Here is a 19671-nt window from a genome sequence, read left to right on the forward strand (position 1 = left end):
TGTGACAATCACACGGTCAACATTGATATTGGAAGAGGAGTTCGGTTAATTTTTTTTTCAGTGTTTCTTTGAAAAACACATTGTGCAACTGTTAAGGGACATAACTATCGCAGAGCGACCGTGTAATGAAACTTAGTGAATGAGTAATGTCACCGGGAGAGATCCTTCGGGAAATTGTGATAAAGTGCAGTTTATAGAAATATAAAGTTTTAAAGTGATTTAAAGAAAGGACAAGCTACAACTAGAAACAAAAATAGCCAATTACATGTGTGTGAGAGGAGAACTGACCAAGGTAAACAGCTAAACAGACTGGAACATGTGTCTGTAAATGGACAGTGGAAATCATTTGAAGGAACAGTGTAAAACACTCAACAGAAGGACATTCGATTGAAACAGTAAAAACCTCAGCAAGAAATCCCCACTGGTCCCGCACACAGGACAAAAGGGACCATATTAGATTATGAGGCTGAGAAGATCCCCAAAAAGTACTTGAAATCCTGAAGTGATAGAGTGTTTTAGGAGTAAATGTTAAATAGATTGCAAAGGGTATGCTAGAAGGAGGAGGGCAGTGGGAAGGGGAGCCATGGTCAGGGTTTATTGACACAATGGGAACAGGGAGAGGTGAAGGTGCTGGAGGTGGTGAGAGTGTTACAGAGAGGGGTCAGGGTCTGAACGGTGTTACAAAGCCAAGATGGATTGCTGCAGCTGGATGTGTTTACAGAGGTAGGGAGGGATATATGGATTTTTATTTATTCATTCCTGGGATGTGGGTGTCACTGCCTGGGCTAACATTCTTTGACCCAACTGCTAATTACCCAGAGGGTAGCTCAGAGTCAGCCATATTGCTGTGGGTCTGGAGTCAAATGTTGGCCAGACCAGGTTAGAATATTTAATGCCCTTCCTTAAAGGAAGTAAGTGACTTGAGGAGTTCTTCCCACTGATCAACAATGTTTTAATGGTGGCCCCACCAATGCCTTCTACAGATACAACATGACATCCCAACTCTTACTCTTAATGCTCTCCCCAATGAAGGTAACCACCTCAAACGCCTGCTTCACCAGCCTGTCTACCTGTGACACCACATTCAAAGAACTGTCTACCTGGGTCACTGGATCTCTGACTAAAAACACTACCCAGGGCCTGAACATTAACTGTACAAGTCCCACCCTGGTTTGTTTCACCAAAATGGAACACCCCACCTTTATCTAATTAAACTCCATCTGCTATTCTTCAGCCCACTATCCCAGCAGTACTGTCCATCCTGTTGTATCATAGATAACCTTCTCCACTGTCCAGTTTACCACCAATTTCAGTGTCACCCAAACACCTTACTTAGCAGGAAACCAATATTCCCAACCAAACCATTTATCCAAATGACAAACAACAGTGGGCCCACTCCACCGCTGGTCACATGTCTCCAGTCAGAAAAACAACAGGTCTCCCATCACCCTCTGTCTACAACCATCAAGGAAATTTTGTATCCAGTTCACTAGCTCCTCCTGAATGCCATATCCTTTTTCACTGATCTGAGCTTATTACCCAGTTTACCAGACAGAATACAGAACGCAGAACAGTTCAGCCCATGACCCTTCGGCCATGATGCTATGCCAACCTTTTATCCGACTGTAAAATCAAACTAGCCTACATACCCTTCATTTTACTACTATTCATGTGTCTGTTCAAGAGTCTATTAGATGTCCCGAATGTGTCTAATTTTACTAGAACCATTGACAGTCCATCCAACCACCTACCATCTCGATCCTCTTATCCATCTTCCAATCACCTTAAAATTATGCCGCCTTGTAACAGCCATTTATGCCATAGGAGAAAAAGTTTCTCACTATTCCCTCTCTCTGTGTGATTCTCATCATCTTGTTCACCTCTACCCAGGTCGCCCCACCTCCTTCCTCTCTCCCATGAGAAAAGCCTTATCTCCCTCAAACTTTCTCCATAAGAAATGCCCTCCATTCCAGGCAGCATCCTGGTATATCTCCAGTGTACGCTATCTAAAACTTGCACACCCTTCCTGTAAAGATGGGATGAGAACTGAACACAATATTCCAAGTGTGGTCTCACCAGGTCGCTATAAAGATGCAGTAAAACCTCACGGCTCTTGAAATCAATCCCCTTGCTAAGAAAGGCCAACACAACATATGACTTTTTAGCAACCCTATCAATGTGCGTGGCGATTTTGAGGGATCTATGGACATGGACGCCATGATCTCTCTGTTCCTCCACAATGCCAAGTATTTTGCCTTTTAACGCTGTATTCTATATTCAGGTTTGACCTTCCAGAATGAATCACTTCACACTTTTCCAGATTGAACTCCATTTGCCACTTCCAGCCCAGCTCGGCGTCCTGTCAATGTCCCATTACAACCTACAACAGCCCTCCACATTACCCACCATTCCACCAACCTTCATGTTATTGGCAAACTTACTAACCCACTCTCCAACATCCACATCCAAGTCATTTACAAAATCCACAGAGAGCAGAGTCCCAGAGCTGATTGTTCCAGAACACCACTGGTCACTGAGCTCCAGGCTCAATACTGTCCATCTACTGCCACCCTCTGTCTTCACTGAGCCATCCGATCCTGTATCCAGACAGACAGATTTCCCTGTATCCCAATCATCCTTCTTTTCTGAATGAGCCATCAACGTATTCTGTCATATCCTCAAAGAATTCAATAAGGTTTGTGAGGCATGACCTGACCCCTTACAAACCCATGCTGTCTCTAATTTAACTATGGTTTACCAATTAGTCATAATTCCTTTCTTTAGAGTCCTCGCCAATAATCTGCACCACACAAACATCAGACCAAATCTGTCATTTCCAGAATTCTACCTCCGTAATATGGTCCAGACGCTACAAATCTTCTCTCCTCTGCCATGTTCCCCAGAAGGGCACTGGAGGGTGGTGGGGATTACAGAGATAGAGAGGAATATCAGGACAGGAGGATTTTGCAGACAGTAGGAGGTTTCAGTAATTGTGAGGTTTCATGGTGATGAAGGCATTTGAGGAGGGAGGGAGGGAGGATTGTAGGGAAATGAGAGGTTTCACAGTTTAGGTGTTTTGTTAGAGCTGCAAGTGGTTACTGAGTTGGGGAGGTTTAAGCACTGGTGGATATTACATAAACATGTGGTTTTGGTTGCAATGGCAGGAAGAGGATTCAGGAAGCTGGAGAGTATGGGGTCTGAACGAGGTTACACAAATGGGAAGAGTGGTCAGGAGTGGAGGTGTTTACAGAGACAGCAATGGTCTGATCTGGAGCAGAGGACGAAGATTGGGAGGGATGTGGGGACTGGAGGTGGTTTCACAGGGAGGGAGGACCATAGACCCACAGGAGGTTACAGAAATGTGGAGAGCTGTAGGGCTGACAGGGGTTCATGGAGATGGGAATGTTGGGAGGGATAGAGAAGTTTACAGGGATAAGGATGTTTGTAGGACAGGGCTGGATTACACAGACAGGGACTGTTTTAGTGAGCTGAGCAGATTACAGAGATAAAGAGGTTTGTATCATCTGGTGAAACAAACAGGGATATGGAGGGTCATCGTGACTGAAGATGTTTATAGAGATAGGAAGGCTTAGGTTCTCGGGGTTATTTAGACATGGAGGCTGTGGAATCTGGATTCTTTTTTGAGAGATTGGGTAGCAAGTTTGGTTGGAGACATTTTCACAGATAAGGGAGCATAGTACAAACAGAAGGAAGTTCCTGCAGTAGGGAGGGTTTGAGTGGAGAGTGATGTTTACACAGATGGGGGTAAGAGCTGGAGAAGGTTATGGAGATGAGTAAATGTTTGGAGATACAGGAGGAGCTTACATTGACAGGGTGGGTGATAGTGACGGGAGGATGTCACATTGTTCATGAGTCTTGTAGGAACAAGATCAGGAGAGGCACAGGCATTGGAGTGGGATCTACAGATCGGGAGTGTTGCAGGGACCTAAGAAGATAACACAGATAGGGATGGTGGTAGGGTCTCCACAGACTGATGGCGTTTTAGGGACTGGAAGAGGTTATGTAAGAGCTGCAGGAGCTTATGGAGAGTTGAAGAGTTGGAGCAGTTCACAGAGGGAGGGTTCTCCCACAGGAGTAGGTCACAGATAGTGAGGGTTGTGTGGCCGGAGAAAGTTAAAGAGAGGGGAGTTTTCGGGACTGGTAGATAGTACACTGACAGGGACAGTTGAAGAGACTGTAGCAAAAATGCATGGAGAAGGTTACACAGATAGGGAGGTGAGTAGGGACTGAAGGTGAATACACAGGCATGGAGGGTTGTATTGTTAGACGGAGCTGAGAGGGATAGGGACTGGTGTACGGATTTACACAGATAGGGAAGGTTGTGTTGTTGGAGAAGGTTACACTGATACAGACAGTGTTAAAGAGTGTTGAATGGACTACAGAGGAGCTCAGAGAGAATGTATTATGGGGAGTGGAGGAGATTACAGACACAGAGATGGCTGTCGATTTGAACAGACCTTCTACAGATCCTCAGTGCTGTAAGGCTGAAGGGAGGTTACAATAATAAGGGTTACCTACACTTAATGACTTTTTTGATATAGAAAAAGTCTCAGAACGGGACTGTCAAAAGGAAGTACAGACAGTCCAGATGAGTTGACAGAGATATAAATGTTTTTGGGGCTTTCAGGATGGGACAGTGATTGGGAGTGATGTAACAAATGGCAATATTTATAGAGAAGGTTCTAAAAGCAGGAGGAGGTGACAGTCATATCGATCGTGGTAAGGACTGGAGAAGCTGACATCGCCAAGGAGTGTTTTAGAAACTGTTGGAGATTACACATATAAGGAGAGTATTGGGGATGAGGCAAGGTTCAAGAGACAGGGATGGTTTACAGGACTGGACAATAACCTGAATAGAATCTTCACACAGTGTGGAAACAGGCCATTCGGCCCAACAAGTCCAAAACAACCTCTCTAAAGAGCATCCTAACCAGACCCATCCCTCTCCCTGTCCAATAAACCCTGCATTCCTCATGGTGAACTCACCTAAACCACACTTGCCTGAATACTACAGTCAATTTATGACGGCCCATCCACGTATCGTGCAAATGTTGGACTGTGGCAGGAAACCAGAGCACCTGGAAGCAACCCACACAGTCTGGGGGAGAACATGCAAAGTCCACACAGACAGTCGGCCAAGGCTGGTATTGAAGCCAGATTCCAGTCACAGTGAGGCTGATTATACAGAGCACTCCAGAGATTGGACAATTTCACAAAGTTCACAAGGGTTTATTAGAACAGGAGGAAAATATAGTCAGGAACATTAGAAGCTTACATAGATGGTGTCCATGAGAGGGACTGGAGGAGGTTAACGCAATAGGGAGGGTTGTGCATTCTCTCGACAATTAGAGGTAGGGACGGTTGGGGAGACTGGATGAAGTTAGTCATACTCAGAGTTGTACACACTCTGAGTAAGGGCAGATGGAGTTTACTTCTGATCACTGTGAGGTAATGCACTGTGGGAAGTCTCATAAGCGAAGGATATACATCATGAAGGGTCGGTCCTCCTGGAGAACTGAGTAACACCGGGACCTTGGTGGGTAAGTCCCTGGATGTCTGAAGGTGTCAGCACAGGTTGACAGGGTGGGGAAGGCACCTGAAGTGGGAGCAGGAGGGGGACCCACATCCTGATGGGGCGAATTGTTAGAGCTGCTTGAGAGGATATAATCTAATCTGGCAGGGTGTTGGACCTTAAACAGTCATAAGGCCAGAAAGAAGATTGAGGTTGGTGCACAAGTTAAAGACAGCAATTTCAGCAGACAAGGCAGGCAAGAACATAGCAGGGAATGGGGGAGGGGGAACTGATGATTAAACTGCATTTATTTCAATACAAGGGGCATGACAGCTAAGGAAGATAAACTCAGGACATGGATTGGAACATGGGACTGGGAGATTATCGTTATTACAGAAACACAGCTGAGGGAGGGACAGGACTGACAGTTCATTGTTTCAAGGTGGAGATGCAACAGGAAGCATCGAAGGGGAGGTCGGAGAGGACGCGTGGTGGTGGGTTTTCATTGCATGAATCATTACATCAGTACCTAGAGAGGATATTCCTGTGGGATCACTCAGTGACGCTATGTTAGTGGAACTGAGAAATAAGAATGGGTCATCACTCCGACACGATTGTCCTACTGACCCCGAATAATCAGTGGCAGACTGAGGAACAAAAAATCAGGAGATATCAAATATCAATCATAATAATAGGGCTGTTATCTTTGGGGTTTTTAAACTTTCCAATCCTAGACTGAGACTGCCAGTGTTCAGTGTTTGCAAGGGAGGAATTTGGTAATTGTCTTCCAGAAAACTCCCAATCAATATGTAAATGGCCTGAAAAGAGAATGGGGCAAAACCTGACCTCCCCTTGGGAAACAAGGTCGGGAAAGGGACTGAGGTGTGAGTAGGAAAGCATTTTGCCAAAGTGACTCAAGTCTATTAGTTTGAAAATAGCGATGGAAAAGGACAGGGCTGGTCCACAGGTTCAAGTTATAAAATGGGGCCAGACTAATCTTGATAATATTAGCCAGGAACTCTCAAAGGGTGACGAGGGAGTCTATTTGCAGGGAAAGGGAAGTCGGGCAAGTGAGAATATTTTAAAAGTGAGATAAGCTGAGCGATCAGCGCCAGCATGTTCCTGTTTGTGTGCAGGTCAATGCTGACAGCATTCGGAAACACTGGCTGTCTATTGAGGGTCTGGTCAAGGAAAAGGGGGCAACATGTCAGGTACAGCCAGATGGATCAAGGGAATCCCTGAGGATATACAGGGGCTGTAGGAATACACTTTGGATAGAAATCAGGAATGCAGAAATGGTACATGAAATAGCCTCAGCAGAGAATGAGAAGGAGAATCCAAAAGTGATTGTATAAATAGATTAAGAGTAAAAGAGTAACTCTAGACAAAATAGTGTCCATTATAAATCAATGAGACCATTGGTGTGTGGAACCGCAGGATATGGCATGCCTGACTATTGCTCAGTCCATTGAGTGGAGGATTTGGGATGTCATGTTGAGATTGTGCAGACATTTATGAGGCATCTTCTGCACTCCTCTGTCGAGTTCTGGTCGCCCAGTTATAGGGAGGATATTATTAAGCTGCAGGGGGTTCAGCAGAGATTTACCAGGACATTGTTGGATATGGAAGGCTTGATTTCTGAAAAATGGCTGGATAGGCTGAGTCTTTTTTCACTGAAGCCTGGAGTTTGAGATGTGATGTTGTAAAAGTTTATTTTTTAAAAATGAGGTATAGATCGAGTTGTCTTTTCCGTAGGATGGGGGAGTCTCAACAGGAGGGACCACATTTTTCAGGTCAGAATAGAGAGATGTTCAAAAAAAAAGACATGGGGGCAAATTGTTACACAGAGGGTGTTTTGATTGTGGAATGAACTTCCTGAGGAAGGGTGGACGTGGTTACAATTACAACGTTTAAAAGACAGAGATACTAAACAAATATTTTGCATCAGTTTTTACTGTGGAAAAGGATATGGAAGATAAAGAATGTAGGGAAATAGATGGTGACACCTTGCAAAATGTCCATATTACAAAGGAGCAAGTGCTGGATGTCTTGAAATGCATAAAGGTGGATAAATTCCCAGGACCTCATCATGTGTACCCTCAAACCCTGTGGGAGGCTAGAGAAGTGATTACTGGGCCTTTTGTTGAGATATTTTTATCATCGATAGTCACAGGTGAGATGCCGGAAAACTGGAGGTCGGCTAACATGGTGCCACTGTTTAAGAAGGGTGGTAAGGTCAAGCCAGAGAATTATAGAGCAGTGAGCCTGACGTCGGTTGTGGGCAAGTTGTTGGAGGGAATCCTGAGCGACAGGATGTACATGTATTTGGAAAGGCAAAGACTGATTAGAGATAGAGATTTATGCGTGGGCGATCATGTCTCACAAACTTGATTGAGTTTTTTGAAGAAGTATCAAAGAGGATTGAAGAGGGCTGAGCGGTAGATGTGATCTATATGGACTTCAGTAAGGCATTCGACAAGGTTCCCCATGGGAGACTGATTAGCAAGATTCGATCTCACAGAATACAGGGAGGATTGGTATTTGGATACAGAACTGGCTCAAAGGTAGAAGGCAGAGGGTGGTGGTGGAGGTTTGCTTATCAGACTGGAGGTCTGTGACCAGTGGAGTGCCACAAGGATTGGACCTAAGAATGGTGAATAGCCAAGGGTAAGGGAGTCCAAAACTCGAGAGTACACAAGGGACATGAGAGAGCAAAGATTTAAAGAGGGAGCTGAGGGGCAACATTATCCACAGAGGATGGTGCACAGACAGGACGGACTGCCAGGGGAACAGGGGAGAAACAAGAACAATGACAACATGGAAAAGACATTTGGGCAGGTACATGGAGGGGAGAAGGTTTGAAGAGATAAGGGCCAAACGCAGGCAAATGAGACTCATTCATTATAGGAAACATGGAGAGCATTGATGAGTTGTACCACAGGTTCTGTTTCCGTGCTGTATCACTCTGTATCCAGTTAAAGAAGATTACAGTACTGAAATAAAGCATGTTGTAGACACTGAAGCAATTTCCAGCAATAAGGATGGTAGTCTGGAATGCAGTACATTTCAAATATGTGGAGGACGATCGGGAAGGGAGGTAGTTACAGGGACAGGAACTATTATGGGAGTTAAAACTTACTGAAGACACTGGTGCACAAACCATGCCATAGGCACAAAGTTGCAGAGTCGTGAGTCTTTGCACAGTGATGGAGGGAGAACACAGAACAGAAAGATCCCAGGCAGCATTCCCAACCTCTCATCGGAGGCCTATTCTCCCCTTTGTTGTCCTGATGCTCACTAAGACAGCGCAGGCCTGGATTGATAACTATGAACTCGCCATGCTGTCTCAGTGCAACGTAAATTAAAGTAGAGGTGGTGATTGAGTCTGGGGTGTGTCTGTACTGTACTGTGCTCCCCATTCAGCACTGTATCTATATCATGTCCTGTTAGCCGATATATGGAGCCATCTCATTGCTCCCTGCTCTGTGCACTCTGATTGATCTTACCTCACTGCAGGATTTATTGAAGACTCCACATCTCCCTGCCCTTTGTCTCTCTGGCTGACCAACCATCTTCAATGAGGTGATGGACGAGACCCCCAGCAATTGGGAGGTCTACTGAGTCAGGAACTTCCTAAATACCTACAGGATACAGAGAAATAGACAGAATAGAAAATTAGACTGATGCAGTGAGGGTTACACATGGAGAATGGAAATGAGCCCCACAGATATCTGGAAAATCCCACTCCATCCCTGGGTTGTGCTGTTGCACTTCTCTGGAGTGGAGTATTCTGTTGGCTCAGGATCTGGAGTAATTGGAAGAGCGGGAGGAGCTGACAGAGGCAGCAATTAGACCCACACAGTGAGGGATACCACATGGAGAGAGACTGAGTGATATCACCAGAGTGCTGCAAGACTTCAGGATCACACAATCATGTTGGAAGAATGGGTTTAGCTTCATGTATCAGTGCTCAGGGATGAGCAACCAGTGAGCAGGCGAAGTGATGGCTGAGTGTTATTATTGCTAGAGTATGTATCCAAAACCTCAGCTAATGTTCAGGGGAAGAAGGTTTGAATCCCACCATCAGAAATGGAGGAGTTTGAAATTAATAATTTTAAAAATAGGAATTGACAATCCATAAATAAATATGAAACCGTTGCTGATGTACAAATAAAAAACAAATACTTGTCCTTTAGATAAGGACATCTGCTCATCCTCACTAGGTCGACACGACATCCCCACAGCAAAGTGTTTGACTCTCAATTACCCTCTGAAATGGCCGAGCAAGTTACTTAGCTCGAAGGCAGCTAGGGCTGGGCAAGAAAGGCTGGTCAGCCAGAGACACCCACATCCCATACCTGATTTAATAAATAATCCATGAGGATGGTCCCACTGGAACTGTACCGGAACCAGTGTCCTGGCCAATCATGTCGATAGGTTTGTGGGACAGGGTTTTAAACTGACAAAGAGGATGCTGGCACAGGGTTCAGGAGAAACGAGCTTTCCAAATGCAAAGAGAAAAGGTGAAGTATGGGATCAGCATGGGAATGTGACTGAAGGCAAGCAGGAAGGAACAGGATGGGACAGAGTGTAACTACATCAGGGAATAGGTCTGTGACAGGAAATTGTAGGAAAGAATAAATTATGTTTTTTTGGAATGGATAATGTCTCTTCAATAAGGTAGATTGATTTGTGACAAAGAGATAAAAGAGGTTTAGACACCAGAGAGACGTGGTTACAGGGCGAACAAAAGGTGGGCATAAATATTCAATGGTTCACCACCTTGTGCAAACTCAGGCAAAATGGGTAACACTAACAATAATGGATAAGAAAGGCCTTACAGAGAAAGCATCTGGTCTCAGATCATGAAGTAGAGTCAGTCTGAATGTAAATTCTGGCTACTACTTGCAAAGGACACAAGCAGCAGAACAGTTTTTAGGCCACCGAACAGCATTCCATTGCTCATCACTGCATTAAACAGGAACTCATTGGAATTTTTTTTAACAAAGGCATTGTGATAATTTTGGGGAACTTCAATTTTCACATAATCTGGCACAGTCATACTGACAACAGTGATGTTGGAAGAGGAGTTCAGAAAATTTTTTTTTCGGTGTTTTTTTTTTGAATAACAAATTGTGCAACTGGCTTGGGACATAACAATCTCAGAGCGACCGTTGTGTGATGAAACTTAGTGAATGAGTAATGTCACCTGGAGAGATCCTCGGGGAAATTGTGATAAAGTGCAGTTTAAAGAAATATAAAGTTTTAAAGTGAACCACAGAAAGTATAAGCTACAACTCAAAATAAAAACAGCCAATTACATGTGTTTGAGATGAGAACTGACCATGGCAAAGAGGCGAAACAGACTGAAATATGTGCCTGTAAATGGACAGTTTGAAGGAACAGTGTAAATCACTCAACAAAAGAACATTCCATTGAAACAGACAAAATCTCAGCAAGAAATTCCCACCAGACCCTCACTCAGGACAAGATGGATCATATTAGATTATGAGGCTGAGAAGATCACCAAAAAGTACTGAAAATCCTGAAGTGAGAGAGTGTTTTAGGAGTAAATGTTAATGGATTGCAATGGGTCTGCTCGCAGGAGGAGGGCTGTAGGAAGGGGAATCAGTGTAAGGGTTTAATGTCACAAAAGGAACAGGGAGGGGTGAAGGTGCTGGAGGTGGTGAGAGTGTTACAGAGAGTGGTAAGGGCTGAACGGTGTTACAAAGCCTGTACGGATTGCTGCAGCTGGAGGTGTTCGCAGAGATAGTGAGGGACATATGTATTTTTATTTATTCATTCATGGGATGTGGGTCTCACTGCTAATTACACAGAGGACAGCTCAGAGTCAGCCATGTTGTAGTGGGTCAGGAGTCACATGTTAGCCAGGCCAAGTTAGAATGTCAGATGTTCTACACAAAAGGAGGTGAGTGAACCAGATGAGTTCTTCCCACTGATCAACAATGCTTTTATGGTGACCTGACCAATGTCTTGTACAGATACAACATGACGTGCCAACTCCTACTCTCAATGCTCTGCCCAGTGAAGGAAACCATCCCAAACGCCTTCTTCACCAGCCTGTCTATCTGTGACACCACTTTTAAAGAACTGTGTACCTGGGTCACTGGGTCACTGATCGACAACACGACCCAGGGCTCTAACATTAACTGGACAAGTCCCACCCTGGTTTGTTTCACCAAAATGGCACACTTCACATTTATCTAATTAAACTCCATCTGCTATTCTTCAGCCCACTATCTCAGCAGTACTGTTCATCCTGTTGTATCACAGATAACCTTCTTCACTGTCCAGTTTACCACCAATTTCAGTGTCACCCAAAAAACTTATTTAACTTACTTAACAATATTCCCATCCAAACCATTTATCCAAATGACAAACAACAGGGGACCCACTCCATCGCTGGTCACATGCCTCCAGTCAGAAAAACAACATGTCTCCCACCACCCTCAGTCTCCTACCATCAAGCCCAATTTTCTGTCCGGTTGACTAGCTCCTCCTGAATGCCATAACCTTTTACACTGATCTGAGCTTATTACCCAGTTTACCATACCCTTCGGCTATGATGATATGCCAATCTTTTATCCGACAGTAAGTTTAAAAAAAAGTGGCAGATAGAGTTTAATTCAGATAAATGCGAGGTGCCGCATTTTGGGAAAGCACCTCTTAGCAGGACTTACACATTTAATGGTAAGGTCCAAGGGAGTGTTGCTGAACCAAGAGACCTTGAGGTTCAGGTTCATAGCACCTTGAAAGTGGAGTCGCAGGTAGATAGGATAATGAAGAAGGTGTTTGGTATGCTTTCGTTTATTGGTCTGAGTGTTGAATACAGGAGTTGGGAGGTCATGTTGAGACTGTACAGCACATTGGTTAGGCCACTGTTGTAATATTGCGTGCAATTTTGGTCTCCTTACTATTGGAAAGATGTTGGGAAACATGAAAGTGTTCAGAAAAGATTTCCAAGTATGTTGCCAGGGTTGGAGGACTTGAGCTATAGGGAGAGGCTGAACTGGCTGGGGCTTTTTTCATTGGAGTGTCGGAGGCTGAGGGGTGACCTTATAGAGGTTTACAAAATTATGAAGGGCATGGATAGGGTAAATAGACAAAGTATTTTCCCTGGGGTTGGGAAGTCCATAGGTTTAGGATAAGAGGTGAAAGATATAAAAGAGACCTAAGGGGCAACTTTTTCACACAGAAGGTGGTACGTGTATGGAATGAGCTGCCAGAAGAAGTGGTGGAGGCTGGTACAATTGCAACATTTAAGAGGTATTTGGATGGGTATATGAATATGAAGGTTTTGGAGAGATTAGGACGAGGTGCTGGCAGGTGGGACTAGATTGGGTTGGGATATGTGGTCGGCATGGACGGGTTGAACTGAAGTGTCTGTTCCCATGTTGTACATCTCTATGACTCTAACTTCCATTCCCTTCATTTTATTATCATCCATGTGCCTATCCAGAAGTATATTAAATGTCCCTAATGCATCTAATTTTACTGCCAACGCTGGCAGTGCATTCCACATACACCACTCTATATGTAACAAACCTACCTCAGAGATCTCCCCTTAACCATCTGCTAATCACCAGAAAATTATACCCCCTTGTAATAGCTATTTATGTCAGGGTAAAAAATCTCTTTCTATTGACCCTATCTATGACTCTCATCACCTTGTTCACCTCTGCCATGTCACCCCTCACCCTTCTTCACTCCAATGAGAAAAGCCTTAGCTCCCTCAACCTTTCTTCATAAGACATGCTCTCCAGTACAGGCAGCATCCTGGTAAATCTCCTCTTTACCTTCTCTAAAGCTTCCACATCCTTCCTGTAATGAGGGGACCAGAACTGAACACAATATTCCAAATGGGGTCTAACCAGGGCTCTATCGAGCTGCAACACTGATTGGCAACTTTGAGGGATCTATGAATCTGTTCGTTCACACTGCCAAGGATCCTACCATTAACCAGGAATTCTGCATTCAACTTCAAGCTTTTAAAATGAATGACTTCACACTTTTCCAGATTGAACTCCATCTGCTACTTCTCAGCATCTTGTGAATGTCCCATTGAAACCGACAACAGCCCCCCACACTATCAACCACTCCACCGACCTTTGTGTCATTGGGAAACTTACTAACCAACTCTTCCACTCACACATCCAACTTATTCATAAACTCACAAAGAGCAGAGGTCCTGTAACCACTCCCTGCAGAAAACCACTGGGCACTGAGCTCCAGGATGAATGGTTTCTATCATCGCCCTCTGTCTTCTGTGGGCCAGTAATTCTGTATCCAGAAAGACAGGTTTCCCTGTACCCCATGCCTCTGTATTTTCTGAATGAGCCATAAAGGTGTTTCGTCACATTCTCAAAAGATTCAATAAGACTTGTAAGGCATGACCTGCCCCTTACAAAACCATGCTGACTGTCTCTGATCAAACTATGGTTTCCCAAGGAATAATAAATCCTGTCTCCCAGAGTCCTCTCCAATAATTGCACACCACAGACATAAGACTGACAGGTGTGCAATTCCCAGGATCATCCCTATTCCCTTTTCTGAACAAGGGAATAATATTTTCCTGCCTCCAATCATCTGGTCCGACTCCAGTGGACAGTGAGGGTGCAAAGGTCATCACCCAGGTGCGCAGCAATCCATTCCCTCACTTTGTATGGTAACTTTGGACGCATCCATCCATTACAAAATTCTCAGCACATCCTCCTTCTTAACATCCACCTGTTCACGTACATCAGCCTGTTTCAGGCTGTCCTCACAAATGACAAGGTCCCTCTCAGCAGTGAATACTGAGGCATAGTATTCATTAAGGACCTTGCCTACCTCCTGTGACTCCAGGTACAAGTTCCTTCCACTATCCCTGACCGGCCCTATCCTCACTCTGGCCTTGCTCTTGTTGCTCCCATTAAGTGGAGAATACATTACGGTTTTCCTTCATTCTTCCCAACAATGCTTTTTCACGTCCTCTTCTCGTTGCCCTAAGTCCATTCCATGGTTCCTTCCTGGTACCTTCAGAGAATCCCTACTGTGTGGAAATGGGCCATTTGGCCCAACACCTCCATACCAACCCTCCAAACAGTAAACAACCCAGCCCCATTCCCCACCCTATTACTCTCCATTTGCCTTGACCTATGCACCACACCTACATATCCGTGAACACTATGGGTAATTTAGCATGGCTGAGTCACATAATCTGCACATCTTTGGACTGTGGTGGGAAACCAGAGCACCTGGAGGAAAAACCACGCAGACATGGGAAGAATGTGCAAACTCCCCACAGACTGTCGCCTGAGGCTGGAATCGAAATGGAGTCCGTGGCGCTATGAGGTTGCAGTGCTAACCACAGAGACATCGTGCCACTCAATGCAACTCTCTGGAGCCCTGTCTGATCCTTGCTTCCTCAACCTTAAGTAAACTTCCTCCTTCCTCTTGACGAGATGCTAAAGTCCATGTGGACAACTTTGACTGCTCTGCCTTCATCTATCTTTGGCCACCTCCTTGAAGAGTCAATCCGGTTTGTGAAACATGGTTTTCCACTCACAAAGCCATGCTGACCATCTCGAATCAGCTATTGCCTTTGTAAATGTAAGGAGCTCCTTTCTCTCAGAATCTAATCCAACAACTTCCCCATCACTGGGCTGTCATTTCCTGGCTTTTCCCTGCAGTCCTTCAGTGATGGAACAGCGTTAGCCAACCTCCAGTCTTCCAGTGCCTCACTGTGTCTGTTGATAGTATAAGTATCTCTGTTAGAGACACTGAAATCTCTTCTCTAGCTTCCATTAATATTCTAGGATTGACCCAATGAACTACTGAGGATTGATCTACCTTTATTTGTTTTAAGATTCCAGCACTTTCTCTTCTCTGGTGAGGATTCTTTCCAAGACATCACTATTTATTTCCCCAAGTTCCCGAGCTTCCCTGTCTTTCTCCACAGTAAATGCTAACAACACTATTTTGTCTAATATCTCACCCACCTCCTGACAGTTAAGGTGCCCTATTCTCTACCAAGTTACTCTTTAGCCTTTAGTGAAACTTGTGTGAAGGTTTCTGAAAATTCAAATAAACCATATCCTCGGTACAGCCGCTCCTACACCGTATCTATTCTGCCATTGATATTCACACCAATAAAAATGAAATCCAACAGGTTAAAACACATTCTCTTTTTATTAAAAGTGTTTCTAAGGGTCCAGTTATTGTTCACTGAGATATACTTTCAAACATATTTCAGCTCCCGACCTACTATCAGGTTAACACGATTTGGTTTCAGACTGGCAGCAGAAAGGGTTATGGGAGTTCATGTTTATCAATCTGACAAAGGTAGCTTACAGGTTCAACAGGTAATAGATGTTTTGGAAATAAGGAGGGTCGTGGGGACTGAAGGACATTATGGAGATAGGGAGTGATGTGGGGACTGTATTAGATTATGGACACAGAGAGTGCAGTGGTGACTGAAGAACATTATGGAGATAGGGAGTGATGTCGGGCCTGAAAGGGGCCAAAGAGATCTACAGGGCTGTTGGGCCCGAAGGAGGTTGCACAGATCAGGAGGATCATGGGGATTGAAGGAGGTTACTCTGAACGGGAGGGTCGTTGGGTCAGAATGAGATTATGGAGATAGGGAGGGTCGTGGGGCTTTTTGGAGATTATGGAGTTAGGGAGGTTTGTGGGGAATGATTCAGGTTACATGGATAGGAAGAGTCGTGGGGACTGAAGGAGTTTATGGAGAGAGGGAGGGCTGTGGGGACTGAAGGAGGTTATATAGATAGTAAGTTTATAGAGAAGCACAGGAAAGAAGACCAGGTATCGGCCATTTGACCAGAGTCGGTCCCACCATTCAATATGATCACGACTGATCATTTAACCCAGGACAATATTCCTGCTTTCACACCTTACTCTGATATTATAGTGACTACTGGCATTTAGTGATACAGGGGGCTGTAGTAATTGGGACAGGGGTGTCGGGGGTGTCTTACAGAGATAGGGAGGGTTGTGGAAGCTAGGACAGGTGACAGATACAGGGCGGGTTTTAGGAATGGGAGGACTTTACAGGGATTCGGAGGAATGCAGGGATGGGACGTGATAACAATCACAGGGAGGATTTGGGAGTTTGATCTGAGACGGGTACAGCTGAAAACAGAAGTGAGTCAAACATTCAGGACAGGTAGGGACAAGGTAGGACTAATAAATTAAGCTGCATTTATTTCAATGCAAGGGGCCTAACAGGGAAGGCAGATGAACTCAGGGCATGGTTAGGAACATGGGTCTGGGATCTCATTGCAATTACAAAAACATGGCTCAGGGATGGGCAGGACTGGCAGCTTAATGTTCCACGTTACAAATGCTACAGGAAGGATAGAAAGGGAGGCAAGAGAGGAGGGGAGTGGCATTTTTGATAAGGGATAGCATTACAGCTGTGCTGAGGGAAGATATTCCCAGAAATACAACCAGGGAAGTTATTTGGGTGGAACTGAGAAATAAGAAAGGGATGATCAGTTTATTAGGATTGTATTACAGACCCCCCAATAGTCAAAAGGAAATTGTCAAACAAACTTGTAAGGAGATCTCAGCTATCTGTAAGAATAATAGGGTAGGTATGGTAGGGGATTTTCACTTTCCAAACATCGACTGGGACTGCCATAGTGTTAAAGGTTTAGATGAAGAGGAATTTCTTAAGTGTGTACAAGACAATTTTCTGATTCAGTATGTGGATGTACCTACTCGAGAAGGTGCAAAACTTGACCTACTCTTCAGAAATAAGGCAGGGCAGGTGACTGAGGTGTCAGTGGGGGAGCACTTTGGGGACAGCGACCATAATTCTATTTGTTTTAAAATAATGATGGAAAAGGATAGACAAGATCTAAATTTGAAGTTCTAAATTGGAGAAAGGCCAATTTTGACGGTATTAAACAAGATCTTTTGAAAGCTGATTGGAGGCAGATGTTCGCAGCGAAAGGGACAGCTGGAAAATGAGAAGACTTCAGAAATGAGATAACAAGAGTCCAGAGAAAGTATATTCCTGTCAGGGTGAAAGGGAAGGCTGGTAATTATTGGGAATTCTGGATGACTAAAGAAATTGAGTGTTTGGTTCAGAAAAAGCAGGAAGCATATGTCAGGTATAGACAGGATAGATCGAGTGAATCCTTAGAAGAGTATAAAGGAAGTAGGAATATACTTAAGAGGGAAATCAGGAGGGCAAAACGTGGACATGAGATAGGTCTGACAAATAGAATTAAGAAGAATGCAAAGGGATTTTACAAATATATTAAGGAAAAAAGGGTAACTAGGGAGAGAATAGGGCCCCACAAAGATCAGTAAGGCGGCCTTTGTGTGGAGCCGCAGAAAATGGGGGAGATACTAAATGAATATTTTGCATCAGTATTTACTGTGGAAATGCATATGGAAGATATAGACTGTAGGGAAATCGATGGTGACATCTTGCAAAACATCCAGATATACAGAGAAGGAAGTACTGGATGTCTTGAAATGGTAAAAGGTGAATAAACCCCCAGGAACTGATCAGGTGTACCCGGGAACTCTGAAGGAAGCTAGAGAACTGATTACTGGGCCTCTTGCTGAGAAATTTGTATCATCAATAATCACAGGTGAGGTGCCAGAAGACTGGAGGTTGGCAAACGTGGTGCCACTGTTTAAGAAGGGTGATAAGGTCAAGCGAGGGAATGATAGAGCGGTGAGCCTGAACTCAGTGGGGGGCAAGTTGTTGGAGGGAATCCTGAGGGACAAAATGCACATGTATTTGGAAAGGCAAGGACTGATTAGGAATAGTCGACATGGCTTTGTGCGTGGGAAATCATGTCTCATAAACTTGATTGAGTTTTTTGAAGAAGTAACAAAGAATATTGAGGAGAGCAGATGATAGATGTGATCTATATGGACTTCAGTGAGGCATTCGACAAGGTTCCCCATGGGAGGCTGATTAGCAAGGTTAGAACTCATGGAATACAGGGAAAAGTAGCCATTTGGATACAGAACTGGCTCAAAGGGAGAAGACAGAGAGTGGTGGTGGAGGGTTGTTTTTCAGACTGGAGGCCTGTGACCAGTGGAGTGCCACAAGGATCGGTGCTGCGCCCTCTACTTTTTGTTATTTACATTAATGACTTGGATGCGAGCATAAGAGTTACAGTTAATAAGTTTACAGATGACACCAAAATTGGAGGTGTAGTGGACAGTGAAGAGGGTTACAACAGGATCTGGACCAGATGGGCCAATGTGCTAACTGGCAGATGGAGTTTATTTGAGATAAATGCGATGTGCGGCATTTTGGGAATGCAAGTCTTAGCAGGACTTTACCACGTAATGGTAAAGTCCTAGGGAGTATTGCTGACCAAAGAGACCTTGGAGTGCAAGTGCATAGCTCCTTGAAAGTAGAGTCGCAGGTAGATAGGATAGTGAAGGCGGAATTTGGTATGCTTTCCTTTATTGGTCAGAGTATTAAGTACAGGAGATGGGAGGTCATGTTGTGGCTGTACAGCACATTGGTTTGGCCACTGTTGGAATATTGTATGCAATTCTGGTCCCCTTCCTATTGGAAAGATGTTGTGAAACTTGAAAGGGTTCAGAAAAGATTTACAAGGATGTTGCCAGGGTTGGAGGATCTGAGCTACAGGGAGAGGCTGACCAGGCTGGGGTGGTTTTCCCTGGAGCGTCGGAGGCTGAGGGGTGACCTTACAAAGGTTTACAAAATTATGAGGGGCATGGATAGGATAGGATAAATAGACAAAGTCTTTTCCCTGGGGTCAGGGAGTCCAGAACTAGAGGGCACAGGTTTAGGGTGAGAGGGGAAAGATATAAAAGAGACCTAAGGGGCAACATTTTCACGCAGAGGATGGTACGTGTATGGAACGAGCTGCCAGAGGATGTGGTGGAGGATGGTACAATTGCAACATTTAAGAGGCATTTGGATGGGTATATGAATGGGAAGGGTTTGGAGGGATATGGGCCGGGTGCTGGCAGGTGGGACGAGATTGGGCTGGGATATCTGGTCGGCATGGACGGGTTGGACTGAAGGGTCTGTTTCCATACTGTACACATCTATGACTCTATCACTCATAGAGGTTATAAAAATAAACTGTGTGGTCGCGTCTGGAGGAGAC

General features: G+C 44.5%; 1 long non-coding RNA gene across 3 annotated transcripts in view; it reads right to left on the reverse strand.

Annotated features, from left to right (window-relative positions):
- Positions 1-19671, reverse strand: part of LOC140483495 (uncharacterized) — a 92773-nt gene that overhangs the window by 68272 nt on the left and 4830 nt on the right. For all 3 annotated transcript variants that reach the window (XR_011961984.1, XR_011961983.1, XR_011961982.1), the window contains exon 3: positions 9040-9174. This is a non-coding gene — a long non-coding RNA (uncharacterized lncRNA). The remainder of the gene's footprint in view (positions 1-9039; positions 9175-19671) is intronic.

The sequence above is a fragment of the Chiloscyllium punctatum genome, chromosome 12, assembly GCF_047496795.1.
Source record: "Chiloscyllium punctatum isolate Juve2018m chromosome 12, sChiPun1.3, whole genome shotgun sequence".
NCBI classification, from domain to species: Eukaryota; Metazoa; Chordata; class Chondrichthyes; order Orectolobiformes; family Hemiscylliidae; genus Chiloscyllium; species Chiloscyllium punctatum.